The sequence below is a fragment of the Camelus dromedarius genome, chromosome 6, assembly GCF_036321535.1.
Source record: "Camelus dromedarius isolate mCamDro1 chromosome 6, mCamDro1.pat, whole genome shotgun sequence".
NCBI lineage: Eukaryota > Metazoa > Chordata > Mammalia > Artiodactyla > Camelidae > Camelus > Camelus dromedarius.
In genome coordinates, this window is record NC_087441.1 from 77,065,212 (window position 1) to 77,080,895 (window position 15,684).

A 15,684-nucleotide genomic window follows, 5' to 3' on the forward strand; every position below is an offset into this window, starting at 1 on the left:
AGGTCCTCAGAACTGATTTGTCTTATAACTGGAGGCTTGTGCCTTGATCTCCTTCACCATTTCCCCCACCCCTCCATCCGCACAACCACCCATCTACTCTGTTTCTATGAGTTCGGCTGTTTCTGTTTTTAGATGCCACATATAAATGAGATCATACAGTGCTTGTCTTTCTCTGCCTGAATTGTCTCACTAAGCATGATACCCTCGAGGTCCATCCATGTTGTCACAAATGGCAGGATTTCCTTCTTCTTATGGCTGAATATTATTCCATCGTGTGTATGTGTACCCAGAAGTGAGGTTGTTGGATCAGATGGTAATGCTATTTTTAATTTTTTGAGGAATCTCTGTGCTGTTTACCACAGTGGCTGCACCAATTTGCATTCCCACCAACAGTGTAGGAGGGGTCCCGGTACTCCACACCATCGCCAGCATTTGTTATTTCTTGTTTTTTTGATATAACCATTCATGTAAGGTGATACCTCACTGTGGTTTTGATTTACATTTCCCTGATGATTAGGGATTTTGAACGCCTTTTTCCATGTACCTTTTGGCCACCTGTATATCTTCTTTTATCCCTCAGTCTTTTTTTTTCTTTCTTTCTTCGTATTTCTTTTTTTTTTTTTTTTAATGTGGGGAGGGTAATTTTTAGGTTTATTTATTTAATTATTATTTTAATGGGGGTACTGGGAATTGAACCCAGGACCTTGTGCATGCAAGGCATGCACTCTACCACTGAGCTATATCCACCCCCTGAGGTGCAATGTTATGTTAGCATTTTTTCCCTATTGGATAACTTCTTGCTTTCCAGGTTAATTTTAAAGTATGTATTTTAGGCCTTTAAATGTAGGTTACCCAACACACTGATGATTTGTACACATTTCAGGTGACAGATCTTCACCTGATGACCTCCCCTCCTAATGAAAATGATGTACATCATTTGCAAAGTTTTCACTGAAAGTAGTCATTTCTAAAATTGCCCATCCACAAGCAGTAAACGGAATGCTGTTATCAGTTTTTGCAAAATAGAGAATGTCTCACTGTATTTGCTCCTCCACCCCCCCACTGTGTTACAAGGACTCTGGACCATAAATGGATTGTGCTAAGCCTGTGGACAAGGACTCAAACACATGGTTAGATATCCAGGCTTTCCCAAACATCTGGCTGCTTGGCACCTCCTAGAGAAAGCATATGCATACTTGCCAGTTTTGCTTTGGGTAGCAAAGCAAACATGGGTTTGCTGTTTCTGTGCACAATGAATGAATCAGTTCCCGAAATGTGTACACATCCAATTTAGGCAGATCTCATTATATCTTAAATGCACTAGTAGAGCTTACTGTTTAAAGAAAATCTGTAGTGAATCCTTTTGTAAAGTGAAGAGTGCCTTTGAGAAGCTAATAACTCCATAATTAATCTGTGTTACATGTTTGTTTTCTTTTTCTAATGTGGGTACGTGATGGGGTTTGTTTTTTTTTTTTTTTAACATTGCTGTAAGCCATCCAATGATATAACACGGTATTGAAAAATTAGAGGTGTCCCACCCAGCAGTAGTGGCAGAGCCATGAACATGTTTTACCACTCCTTGCAACGTAGAAAGGTTGGTGCATAAAATTACATGAATTTGACATAGGCGATTACATTAAATCTTTACACGTAAAGCTCTGGCATAAACACTGTAAGAGAGGATAACAGGACGTAAGGATGAGAATCCATGTGAGGATATGAAGTCTTCTGCGTGTGATGAAATGACAGAGTGGGAGATGTTCAGCAACCAGAAATGAGGAATGGGTGATGCTGCTTTGTGTTTCTCACATCCCTGTAATTTACTGCAGAAAGTGCTCAGAATATCCCCACGAACATTGAAAACTGCAATTATTTTCCCTTGCTTGTCTTTCATCAAGGCAAATGCAAATAAATTTTAAAATGATTCATGGAAAGTAAGGACCCTCATCAATCTGCTGATGACTGAAAAGAAAAAGCAGGAGAAGTTTAACACCTACACTGCATCTTAACTGCGGGATAATAATATAGTGAGTGAGTTGCTCTGTGAAAATTATGTCAGATATCAGAGGAAAGATTTGTTCAAGTCAAAGATAATGAAACATTATGCCGTGCACCAGCAACTGACGCAACATTGTAAACTGACTAGACCAGTAAAAAAGAATGCAAAAAATAAAGAAAAAACAATTTTTTAAATTTTTTGAAAGATTTGAACAGACATCTCACCAAAGAAGATCGACAGATGGCAAGTAAGGACATAACAAGCTGCCCAACATCATCAGTCATTAGGGAAATGCAAATTAAAATCACAATGAGACATCACTATGTACCTATGAGAACAGCTAAAATACAGAAGACAGACCATACCAAGTGTTGCTGATGGTGTGCGTTAACTAGAACGTTCATACACGGCTGTGGGAATGGAAATGTTACAACTTCTTTGGAAAAGAGTTTGTTATTTTGTCACAAATCTATAGTGAAGGAATGCAGCTCAGTAGTTGGGGATGAGGAGAGGCAATAGAAAGGAGAGAGGAATTCAGAAAGGGTATGTGCAACTTTAGGGTGCGATGGATATTTTTATGAACTTGATGGTAGTGATAGTTTCAGAGGTGTATACATAAGTCAGTTTTTTTTAATTGTTCAGTTTATTGCATGTCAGTTATACATCAATAAAGCTCTTAAAAATAATTTAAAGGAAAAAAAAAAGATAATGGAATTATGTCTGAACAAGACCACACCTCTGTCGACCATGAAGGAGGGAAGGAACATTCTACATTTGTGATGTGAGCATTGGTGTGGAACTGAGTGGTCCAGGCTGTATCCCAGAACTGCTCTGCACAATTCTGTGCCAAGACTTGAAGAGGCATCCTTAGAACATCCATGAGCCACACGCAGCCAGGTCCACACTGACGCTGACCTACTGTGTCCTTTTGAGTCCACCAAAGCATATTCAGCTAAGAGAGGGAGAGAAACAAGGTGGTGTGATGAGCATTAGAAGGTCTCAGGAAAGTAACGGAGTCCAAGAGGGCTGGTGATAAAAAGGTAAACACCCTTCCCTCTCTGCCTTTCCAGGTTTAAGTAATTTCCACTGTTTGAAACCAGGTCAGACACCTCCTCCTGCCTGGAATAAACGGGCACCTCCCCTTGACTTCCCTACTTGACAATGTATCTCCTCCTTTATCCATTTACTCAGCAGTGTTTATGAGGCACCCATGTAGGGGAGGCATTCTTTGGGGAGCTGAGGATATAGAAATGAACAAAATAGGCCAACCTCTGTCCTCATGGAACTTGGATTTTTGTGGGAGAGGCATCGAGTAAACAAATGAGCGAGTCCACATATGAAATCTTACAAGAAAAAGGAAATCAGGAAAAAGGAGTCGGCAAGGCAGGCGTGTTTAGACAGTCTGTTTATAGAAGGCCACTGGAAGAGGCAGCATGGTGGCAGAGACGTCGGTGAAGTGAGGCAGGAAGCAATGCGGAGGCTGGAGGAAAGAACATTCCAGATGGACAGAGCTTCCGGGACAAAAGCCCTCAGGCAGGACCATTCCTTCCGAGCCTGGCTGGGAAGGGCAGGAAACCCAGGAGACCTGAAGAGGGTTAAGCCAGTGGAGGAAGAGGAGGAAAATGAGGCCCCAGTCGGACTGCAAATGTCTGGAGAACAGGACCCAAGGCAGATTCAGCAACAGTACCTAAGACGGTGGTACCTGATAGCCAGTTATCAGTACGTACTTGATGAGAGGATGGCCAAGGGCTTAATATTGAAATGTCCCCAGTAGCATGGATTCAGCACCAGAATGAAACCACGATGCAGCATGGATTCTGGAATGGACTGGGATGGGGAAGTCGCAGGCTCGAAGCTGTTTAGGAAGCAGTGAAAGTCATTCCTATAAAATGTGTTGGAGCCCCAGCAAAAGAGAGGCCAGAGAAGTGAAAAGCCTTGAAATTGTGGGTTTATAGAGAATAAGTGATGCAGTTAGGGGATGAAAGGAAAATGGATTAATTTTCCATTTTTTACAACTCCCTCTTGAAAGGGGGTGGGAAGGGATAAATTGGGCATTCAAGATTTGCAGGTACTAACTACTATATACAAAATAGATAAACAACATGGTCCTACTGTAGAGCTCAGGGATCTATACTCAGTATCTTGTAAAGGTCTATAATGAAAAAAGAATACGAAAACAAAAAATCCCACTTTAAGACATACGGACATGAGAGAATAAGTCTTATCTCAAGTCATTTATTTCTCATGAAGATCACAGATAAGATTACTAAGAATTATTTTCAATCTAGTTGACTACTAGTCATGCCCATATATAGAATTTGGGGTTGATATGTAAAGCCAAAGTCAAAAGCTGGAAGCAGTGGGGTGGTCCCCCTGTCCCACGCAGACATGTATCACGTTCAGATACTGAATATTGGATTAGAATGAGGGTGGGTCCCCATTCCAGTGCAGACAGACATCAGGGGTCACAACTAAGGTGAAAAGACACATCATGCTTCTGCAAAGTTGATGAGAGAAAAACTTTCCAAGCTGCAAATGGCAGCTTGACAAACAGCATCCCTGGCTGGATGCCGGGAGAAAGCTGCAGACCTGGCTTCCTCCGGGGCCATATCGTTAATGAGTCCACAGAGCATCACTGGAAACAGAGAACAGAGGAGAGACTTGAAGTGCAGCCGGCTCTTCAGCCTTGGCTCGCTGAGGACTGATCGAGGGTGATCTGGTGTGAGGTCCCAGCATCACGAGAAGACCTGGAAAGCCCTCCTTGCGGAAGCAGAACAGAGACATGAAACCCCAGACCCAGCCCACCCGTAGGTGGGGCCAGGAAAGGACATGATGGGGGAGCACCACCCCTGGGAGTGGGGGCAGGAGGGAGGACTCACTCTGTCCCCAACTCCCCACCCCTGACTCTGCTGAGCTTTATTTTTTAAAATCAGGTAGAATCAAGTACAAAGCAACATCAGATGCAACCTTCCAAATGGAAGCAGTCCCAACATAACCAGAAGGCGTTAGGCCGAGTGGCAGGGAAGAGGGTGAAGAGCATCCCGCCTCTTTGGCTTTTCTGACTTCAGGAAGATAGAAAGTAGAGAACGTGTGAGTTGCTTACACACCTGTGACTCTTGAGGTGGGGAGGGGGTTCTGCCAACCCACCTGCTTCTTTCCAGCATGCTCCTCCCTGGGTCACTTTCTGGCTTGGACCTGTGGTCCATAGCAGAGGAGAAAGGCATGCTCAGGGTCACTGTGGCCAGGTGAGGATGGGCACTCAGCTGACTTAGGCAGGTGGGCCCTGTGACCAGTTTGGGGAGCCTGTCTGTCTGTAGAGCCCAGGAGAGAGCTGTGGAAGACTCTAGCCTAGGGGACAGAAATGGGGAACATCGGGGGGTCACTCAGAGCCCTGAGTGCTTCCTTGAGTCCCCTCTACAGACTGAAGGGTATGTTTTTCACCCCAACCTGCTCATCAATTCATTGATTCATTTAATTGACTCATCAGATATTCACTAAATACCTACCAGGTATGCCATGAGCCATCAGTATTCACTAAGCACCTGCACACGTTACACACCAGCTGTATGCTGAGATACTCACCTGGTCCCCATCCACGTCTGTGGTGCTTCCTTAAAATTATGTTTCCAGTTAAATCAGGTGGAGAATTTTGAGTATTGTGCGCCTGCAGTCTGTTGTCTTTCGTCACGTGCCCATAATGCCAATGAGCACGTACACGGCTGTAAACTGGGTAACAATGTCCGTGTAACACAGAAGTCAGAGATGGTTTTTCCCAAATAGCAGCAGCTGAGTGGAAAACACGCCAGCCTAGCTGATCGCGGCCAACCTGGGGAGTGAAGGACTCCACGTGCCTTCTTTATCTTGACTCTCCCTCTGCCCTGGGAGTGCTTATAAGGCAGTTCTCCCCCGACCTGTGCAAAGGACCAGACGCAAGGTGATAAACGAGAGCGACCCACCTTTAGCATCACCACACTTTGTGCAGAGCCAGCGGGTTACTCTCTACCTGGGTCGTGTGATGTGGGACCCTCATCTTCACAACCCAGCAGCCTGCACCCTTCCCGATACCCCTCCCATCAAGCTCTCTCCACGTTGATGTCTTGGCGACCAGGATTACAGCAGGATTTCCCCGTTAGAACTTGACATCTGTTTTTACCTGTACTAATGTCTTATTCAGATTGTTGTTTTGGGTACATCTCTGTTTATAACATTTCACAGGTTTAGAGTGGTTTGCCTTAACTCTATTTTTATCATAAACTCTGAGCAATCTTGCCTAAAAGCTGGCTTTTTCATCAGTCCATTTACTGCACTGTGGCAGGAAAGCCAGTGTAAGTGGGCGCGTTCTGCCCATTCAGAAGCACACGCTGCGTCTGCTTGGTAATACAGTCGTTTCAAGTGAAAGGCATTATTGCATCCTTGGATCATGAGGATGGCTTGGGAGGTGTCATTCTTAGGTCAAATAAATCAAAGGTATAAACACCTGTATCAGGTGATGGTTTAGAGTATTCTTCATCCAAATTTTTCTGCTCTCCCCTTTACCAAGCTATGTTAAAGAAATCTGAAACTTCACAAATCTATTCATCAGAGATCCAAATTTTTTAATTAGCCAAAATGTTAATAAAGGAAATTTTTATGCAGTTTAAATAGAAAAATAATGCCCAAACAAAAAATAAACAAGTAAAATATTTTTTAAAGGAGGGGAGGGTATAGCTCAGTGGTAGAGTGTGTGCTTAGCATGCGTGAGGTCCTGGGTTCAAACCCCGTACCTCCAGTAAAATAAATAAATAAACAAACCTAATTACCTTCCCCCAAACAAACAAACAAAAAGCAAACAATAAATAAATGAATAAATAAAATATTTTTAAAAAGAAAAATAATATAATGGAAAAGAATCTGAAAAGAAAATGTGTTTATGTATGTATATGTGTAACTGAATAACTTTGCTGTACACCTGAAGCTAACATTGTGAATCAAGTACACATCAATGAAAATTTTAAAAACGAGAAAGAATGTTGCCGCAGGTAGAAAGAAGTTTTAAGATTGCTACAATAGAGCAAATTAAGAATATTTTGTTTAAAATGTATAATTTGATTTAGTCACTGTAAACTTCATTTTTCACCTGAACTCTACATATTTTGACATCTTCTCAGTGTGTAAAATTTGTAACATTTGGATTATTCTCTCTTTTTCTGTTTTTAACATAAAGTAAAATTCTAAATAATTTTTAGAATTAGAAGATGCAATTCTTTACCTCTCCACACTCAGGCTGCTCCCATCTCTCTGGTCTTTCCTAAATCTCTTGGTTTATTTCTGCACCAGTTACCCTGAAAAGTGCCAACACAGGCAGCAGTGCATGGGAACACACCTGTGTGCACGTGTGTGTGCACACACACATACTCACTCACTCACGGTCACACTTGACCCTCCAGCAATACTAAACCATTCACATTTCCAGTAGCACTGCCTCTGTGTTTTCATAAATGATATTTCTTCTGCTTGAAAAGCCCAGCTCTGCCACCACTTCTCTTTACTACCATGGTAATTCTTACTTATTTTTTAAATCTCAGCTCATGCTCCCTCTTCCTGGAAGTCTTCCCTGACTTCCAGGAAGTGTAACATCCCCTTCCTCTGTGCTCTGGCATCCAGCACAGTTCAGCAGGGATGGTCTGTAGCAGCAGATGGTTGATAACAGTGTTTATCAAGCCCCTGTATGATTGTTGACTTCCAAACATATTTTATTTCTGGACTGAAAACTACCTAAGAATCAGGACTAAATGTGAGTAGTCTCTGTATTTCCTAGTTGGTACCACAGTGCTTAGCATGTAGAAGATACTCAAAAAACATGTGAATAAACTAAACGAACCACCACCCAATCCAAAGAAGCCAGTTCCATACTTCACGTGTAATTCTGTTTTGTTGACTCTATAGTGTTATCACTGTTTGATATTTTTTTGCTTATTTGGGACTTTTTCATTATTGACTTCTGGCCCCAGAATGCAAACACCTTAAGAGTGGCCCATGTTGTTCTGTTCATCACTTCTACCTCGAGAAGAAAGGTGCCCAAGGCCGGGGAGGAAAGAGATGAAAATAAAACTCTCAACTGTGAAACAAATGACCAGACCAGATTTTACCCTCCTCTATGAATAGGACTGTTTTAAATAATTAGTATATAAATTCAGTGCCTCCATGGAGACATTCAAATACTGTCTCCAATTAGTCTTTTAATCTTAGCAGTATAAAATTCCAAAAACAGTTTTTCATCCTTTGGAAGATCTTCAAAGGCAAGTAGAATTAAGTGGTGTTGGACGCAAGTTTGAAAATCTAAAACAAAATTGTTATTTGCTAGCTTTTGCCTCTTTTTTTCCCACTTATCCTCATTTTCTGCTGAGCTTCAATTACCCTTCTGAATCTGGGGTAATCAAATATTTATATTATTAAAGCAAATACTCTTATCTAATATCAAAGCAGGCTGATCATTAACATTAAAGAATAATAATATAACATGAGTCTGTAGACAGCATTAAAAATGAATAGGATCATATAACAAGAGAAAATTGATGCTATGACCCAGTCAGTTATTCAGTACTAACATATTTTAATTAAAAAGTCGTTTAGCAATGACTGTCTCCTTCACTCACGATCTCTAGAGGCAAAAGAAATTGGGACTAATTCATCCAAACAGCTTCCTGTGATAACGTTTTAGACCAACCGAGCCTAATAAAACTAAGATGTAGTTATCACTCCCCCCTTAGACCTCATGCAATGCATCACTTATATTCTACTTTGGACACAATTTTTTAAACCATGCATTAAACAAGCATTTTTTAGTATCTGTTGTGTTCTCAGCTCTACCCCCTGCCTCCTCCCTGATATCACTGGATTATTCTAACTATCTTCTCCTGTCTTTAACCGAAAGTAAAATTCCAAATAATTTTCTGAATTAAAAAGACCATATTTCTTATCTGGAGAGGAAAAGAACCAAAAGCGAGCAAGAGGACCAAAAGTAAGTAGAATTAGAGATTATGTGATCTGTAAATATGATGATATAATAGAAATATTTAAAAAGAATAGTTGATTACAACAGAGACGTGACTAATCCACCACTGTAAGTTGAGGAAGGTGTCTAGAGATGGGGACATTTGAGCCAGGTCTAGAGTCACAAAGGTCTGGGTCACGCTGGCTAAATTAATTTAGGGGGGAATCAGGTAGATGTACAGAGGCTCAGAGGAAGGTTGGCACCAGATTGGGAAGAACCCAGTTTTCTAAAGTCAAATCACTTGGATTTTATGCTGTGAGTGATGAAAGTCAAAAGGGATCTCCATTTAAGTAGCACAATGACCCAATCAAATTTGGTTTTGAGAAAGATAATTCTGACTCCACCTTGGAGGATAGCTGGGGTAGAGAGGAAATAATGGAAACAGGAATGGAGGCTGCATTGCCCTAAGCTATATGATTAGCAGAGGGAATGGAGAGGTAAGGCTGAATTCAAGGGGCATTTCTGAGGCCGACCCAACAAAGGGTGGTGTTTGAGGTGAGAGACTGGAAGTGAGGATGCCCGTGGTGTCTGACTTTGCCGTGTGGTTACACAGGGATGCCATCACCCAAGACTGGGAACACAGGGCGTTTGACAGTTTCAGAGGAAAGACAGGCTGGTTTTCTATAGATTACATTTCACTCATTTGAGAACCATCAGAAGGTAGGGAAATACTTATCTATAGTCCAGGAGTCTAGATTTGGATGTCATGAGTACATAGGGGAAAAGCCGGACCCCTGGGAGATGGAAAGTAAGACAGTCATACAAGGAAATAGTACAATAGGACACTATTGAGATGAGTGGAACATTCTGAGATCAGACCCAATACTAACGCTCTCTTTGTGTTATGCACCTAGAAAACTCAATGCACCCCTCTGTTAAAACTTAGACTAGAGGCATTTTATTAGGTGTCTGCCCAAGATATGGCTAACCATTAGCATCACCTTCAACGCTGGCATTTAACTAGTTAGAGTGTTATCTTACATCATCCTTCACCCCCAGTCTTGGTGTCCCTGGAGGGTGAATGAAAAATTGTGGACGAAACCACCTTCCTTGGAATGAGGTATGGGTCAGTGTTGCACTGAGGACCCAGTGAAATTAGTTAATTTTAAAAAGAAAAAAAAAATGTTCAAAGGATCACTGAGAACCATCCTGAAACCTAAATCTAGGATAAAAAGTCAGGATGCTTTAGAGTGATTGTGATCACTAATGCCCATTTCCTACAGGAAAGAGGGACGGAGTTCTTCAAGAAATACTGCATCTTGGAAGGCATAGTTCCTTTCATCTACAGGAACATCCAAGGTTGTATGAGATCAGTGCTTTGCAGGAATCTCACATCTTCCCAGAATATCGGTTCTCTTTCCAGCAATCATTAATTGGACCAAAGTTGGCTCCTAAATCATATGTACTGTTCTGCACCTTGAGAGCCACCCACCCAAACTGTTGTTCACCCTAAAACAATCATCCCTTAGCCTTAAACTTCTGACATAAATAATCCTGGTTCTGATACCTAAGCAGCAAATATCAATATGAGTCCAATCATTGGCATAAACATTTGCATCATTAGGATAGAATAATTTTAAAGGAAGATAATTATTTTAATTTTTTTTAAAGTTTCAGTTACCTAAATATGTGTGCTTCCCTTGATGTCATCAAATGATAGCTAGGGATAAAAATTTAAAAATCAAAGTTTGGGATTTTCAGGAGGTGAGATCAGGAAAACCAAAGAGAAGGAGCATTAATTGCTTGGGAAAATCTCCAAGAAAAATCCAGCTGAAGTAAGAGTTTACTCTTTCTCTTGACTCAGTAATATTCAGAAATAGAGAAGCATGAAATAAAATTTCAACATAATTTAACCTCAGCCAGAGCCAGAATTCATTTTTATGTTTCTATTGGTGGCCAACAAATTTCTTTTAATTATAAGATGGAAATATCTAACAACTATGGTGACTAGACATTTTTTATAAGACTAATATTTTAAATGAACAAAAACATTATTTAAGTAGGTTCTCTTTTCAACAGACAGAAAAAAATCACCAAAGCAAACAATCACACTCAAATTCTATGAATCATGCCCCAACCCGAGGGTGCTGAGATGCTGAAAGCGCTCTGCATGCCCAGATGTCATCCACTACCGTCTTTTGCACAGCTCAGTGCTGCTTAAAAGTCTCTTCAAGTTTGTCATACTGAGTGAAGTAAGCCAGAAAGAGAAAGAAAAATACCATATGACATCACTCATATGTGGAATCTAAAAAAAAAAAAAAAAAAAAAGGACACAAATGAACTTATTTACAAAACTGAAACAGACTCACAGATATAGAGAACAAACTTATGGTTACCAAGAGGGAAAGGGGAAGAGGGAAGTGATAAATTGGGAGTTCGAGATTAGCAGATACACACTACTATATATAAAAGAGAGAAACAACAAGGTCCTACTGTATAGCACAGGGAACTATATTCAATATCTGGTAATAGCCTATAATGAAAAAGAATATGAAAAGGAATATATAACTGAATCACTATGCTGTCCGCCAGAAATTAACACAACATTGTAAACCAACTATACTTCAAATTTTTTTTTAATTTTAATCTATGGGATGCAGCAAAAGCAGTTAGTTCTAAGAAGGAATTTCGTAGTGATACAAGCCTACCTCATGAAACAAGAAGGAGTGTACCTCAACATAATAAAGGCCACGTTTGACCAACCCACAGCTCACATCATGCTCAAGAGTGAAGAGCTGAAAGCATTTCCTCGAAGATCAGGAATAAGACAAGGATGCCCACTCTCACCACTTTTATTCAACATGGCATTGGAATTCCTAGCCACAGCAATCAGAAAAGAAAAAGAAAATCATAAAGAGAAATTAAGAAAACGACCCCATTTACAATAGCATGAAAAAGAATAAAATGCCTAAGAATACTAACCAAGGAGGTAAAAGACCTGTCCTAAGTCAGTAAGACATTGAGGAAAGAAAATTCAGATGACAGAAACAAATGCAATGATGTACTTGCTCATGGATTGGAAGAATTAATATTGTTAAAGTGACAAAACTACACAAGGCAATCTACAGATTCAGTGAAATCACTATCAAAACTACAGTAATCAAACAGTATGGTACTGGCACAAAAAACAGATGCAGAGATCAATGGAACAGGATAGAAAGTCCAGAAATAAACCCATATTTATATGGTCAATTCATCTACAAAAAAAAGGCAAGAATACACATTGGGAAGAAGAGAGTCTATTCAATAAACAGTGTTGGTGTTAGGAAAATCGGACCGCTACGTGGGAAAGCATCAGATTGGACCACTGTCTCACACCACATACAAAAAGAAACTCAGAGTGGATGAAAGACTTAAATGTTAGACTTAAAACCATAAAACGCTTTGAATTTGATCTTAGCAACTTTTTTTTTTGGGGGGGGGGGATATAACTCCTCAGCAAGGGAAACAAAAACAAAATAAACAAATACTACATCAAACTAAAAAGCTTCTGCATAGTGAGGAAACAATCTACAAAATGAAAGGGCATCCTACTGAATTGGAGAAGATATTTGCAAATGATATATCTGATAAGAGGTTAATATCCAAAACATACAAAGAACCCATACAATTCAACATCAAAAAAGCAAACAAACATTAAATAATTACCAGAGGACCTGAGTAGACACTTTCCAAAGAAGGCACAAAGGCCAACAGGCACATGAAAATATGATCAGTATCACTAATCATGAGGGAAATGCAAATCAAAAATGACAGTGAGCTGTCACCTCACACCTGTCAGAATGACTATCATCAGAAGACAATAAGTAACAAGTGTTGGTGAGGATGTGGAGAAAGGGGCCCTTAATTCACTGTTGGTGGGAATGTAAATTGGTGTAGCCACCATGGAAGACAGTTTGAGGGATCCTCAAAAAATTAAAAAGAGTTACCATACAATCCAGCAATCCCATTTCTGGGTATTTTTCCAAAGAAGACAAAATCACTCATTGAAAAAGATATATGTACCCCTATGTTCATTCATTGTTAACTGCAGCATTGTTTGTAATACCCAAAATAGGAAAGCAACCAAGTGTTCATTGACAGATGAGTGGATAAATATGTGAGATAGATAGATAGACAGATAGACAGACAGACAGACAGACAGACAGACACACAATGGAATATTACTCAGCCATAAAGAAGAATGAAATCCTGCCATTTGTGACAACATGGATGGGTCTAGAAGGTGTTTTGCTAAGTGAAATAAGTCAGACAGAGAAAGACAAATACTGTATGATGTCACTTATATATGGAATCTAAAAAACAAGACAAACAAAAACAAACAAACATATCAAAACATAATCAGACTCATAGATACAGAGAACAAACTGGTGGTCAGAGGGGAGACAGTTAGGGGGTGAGTGAAATAGGTGAGGGAGATTAAGAGGTACAAACTTCCAGTTATAAAATAAATGTCATGGGGATATAAAGCACAGCATAGGGACTACAGTCAATAGTATTGCAGTAACTTTGTATGGTGACATGGTAATAAGGCTTACCACGGTGATCATTTTGTAATGCATAAGTCTTTGAGTCACTATGTTATAACCTCAAACTAATATAATATTTTAAGCCAATTATACTTCATTTAAAATAGTAAATAAAGGTGGGGGATAGAGGTCAGTGGTAGAGCACATGCTTAGCATGTGTGAGGTCCTGGGTTCAATCCCCAGTACTGCCATTAAGTAAATAAATAAACCTAATTTCCAACCCCCTACCCCAAAAAAATTTTTTTAATTTTAAATAGTAAATAAATAAATAACTGAATGCTTAATTAAAACATTTCATGTGTTTTGAAGTTTTATTTAAATTTATCTTTCAAAGTATAAATCAAATATGTGTTTTGTTCTGCTGGTTCTTCTTGCCTTTACTACCAATAAACTTAATGTCGTCTCTCACCTCCCCGGGGCCACTCTTGGCAGCATGTCAGTTCAGGGTCGCATTGAAGGTAAGCGTGAGGAGCTGTGGGCTGGCCCCTGGCAGCGAGCAGAACAGCATCCCCTTAAAGATTCTGGTAATTGTAGGAAATTGTCTAATGAGGAGAGGATATATTTATAGCTTCAAGCTCCTGCTTGAGCAGGCATCAGGGAAAGCCTCGTTCTCAGCTTGGAGTCTCACTCCTGTCCTCCTCATAGAATAGACACACATGTGGGTCCTGTCCTGGTTTTCATTCCCTGCTTCTTGGATCTTGGGTGGGTACCCATTTCCTCTCAGGGAGATCACCCATCTTTACCTTTATGGGGAGGAGACAGTGGGGCGTGCTCTTCCAGAGGCCGGTCCTGGAACACTCTCCCCGCGTCTCTCACCGTAAAAGCTAGAGTTCCTATGATGACCCTCCGCCATCCAGCCCTTGGTTCCTAGCGATCCTCTCTTCCTAATCCCATCCCCTTTTCTGCGTCCATTTCAGCCACTCTCCCTCCTGGTTCTGTATCCGCGCCTCAGGGCTTTTCACCAACTGGTGACTCTGCCCCAAAGCCTCTCCCACCAGATACCTGCTTGGCTCACTCCCTAAACTCCCAGTCTGCTCAGAAAGGTTGACTCGGCTCTACTGCTGAAGACTGGACGCCTGCCACTCTCCCCCACCTTTACCCTCCTTTGTCACTCTCTATAGTGCTTACCTTCGAATGTTCTAAAGAACATGCTTACGTATTAGGTTTATTATCTGTCTCCATCACTGGAAGCATCGAGTAGGCAGGGATTTTTGGCTCTGCACCCACTTCTGTATCTCCAGCATCTAGCCGAGTACCTGGCAGGTAGTAAGCAGTCAATAAACATTGAATGAAGGCACTTATTTTATTGAGTAGTTATAAAAGGGATTCCATCTGAAAAAAAGACACAAATTTTACTTACAAACCAAAAATAGACTCATGGACACAGAAAATAAACTGTGGATACCAGGGAGGAATTGTGGGGGAGAGGGATAAATTAGGAGTTTGGGATTAACAGATACACATTACTGTATGTAAAACAGATAAACAACAAGGACCTACTGTAGAGCACAGGGAACAATATTCAATGTCTTGTAATGAGCTGTAATGAAAAAGAAACTGAAAATATGTATGTATGTATGTCTATGTATAACTGAATGACTTTGCTGTATACCTGAAACCAACATTGTAATTTGACTACACTTCAATAAAAAATAAGAATTTTTTAAAAAGTGATTCCCACAAATGACACTGTTTTAACCACTGTACAGATGTTGAGTCATGTAAACCTTGATGACAACCCTATCAAGAAGGAGTTTTTATCTCCATTTTATAGAAAGGAGAAATGAGACACAGGGAGGATAAGTTGAATTGTCCAAAGTGACACAGCTGGTAGGTGGCAGGACCCCTCCATGGTCCTAACCCACACTCTCCGCTAAATGAATGAGTGACACACAGTGGAATCTCCATTTTCTGCAGTGTGTCCTAAATCCCCTACTGTGACCACATTAATGATCCCGGTGTTTGACAGTGACCTGTTCAAGTCAATGTGCTGGCCCGCTTCTTCCCTGGAAGGGGAACTGGGTACCCAGGGACCAGTATCAGGTGGAGAGAGGCAAGTGGGCTATCTACCAGGGCAGGTCACAAGAGAGATATACAAAGGATCAGGACAGGACACACAAGTG

The 15,684-nt window shown here is 40.6% G+C and overlaps 1 protein-coding gene and 1 non-coding gene across 3 annotated transcripts in view; one reads left to right on the top strand and one right to left on the bottom strand.

The window, feature by feature from the left end:
* Positions 1–15,684, top strand: part of KCNQ5 (potassium voltage-gated channel subfamily Q member 5) — a 454,042-nt gene that overhangs the window by 299,594 nt on the left and 138,764 nt on the right. The gene's annotated exons all lie outside the window — the stretch shown is intronic.
* TRNAA-UGC (transfer RNA alanine (anticodon UGC)) lies at positions 676–751 on the bottom strand. The gene has a single exon. It is a non-coding gene; the product is annotated as a tRNA-Ala (tRNA).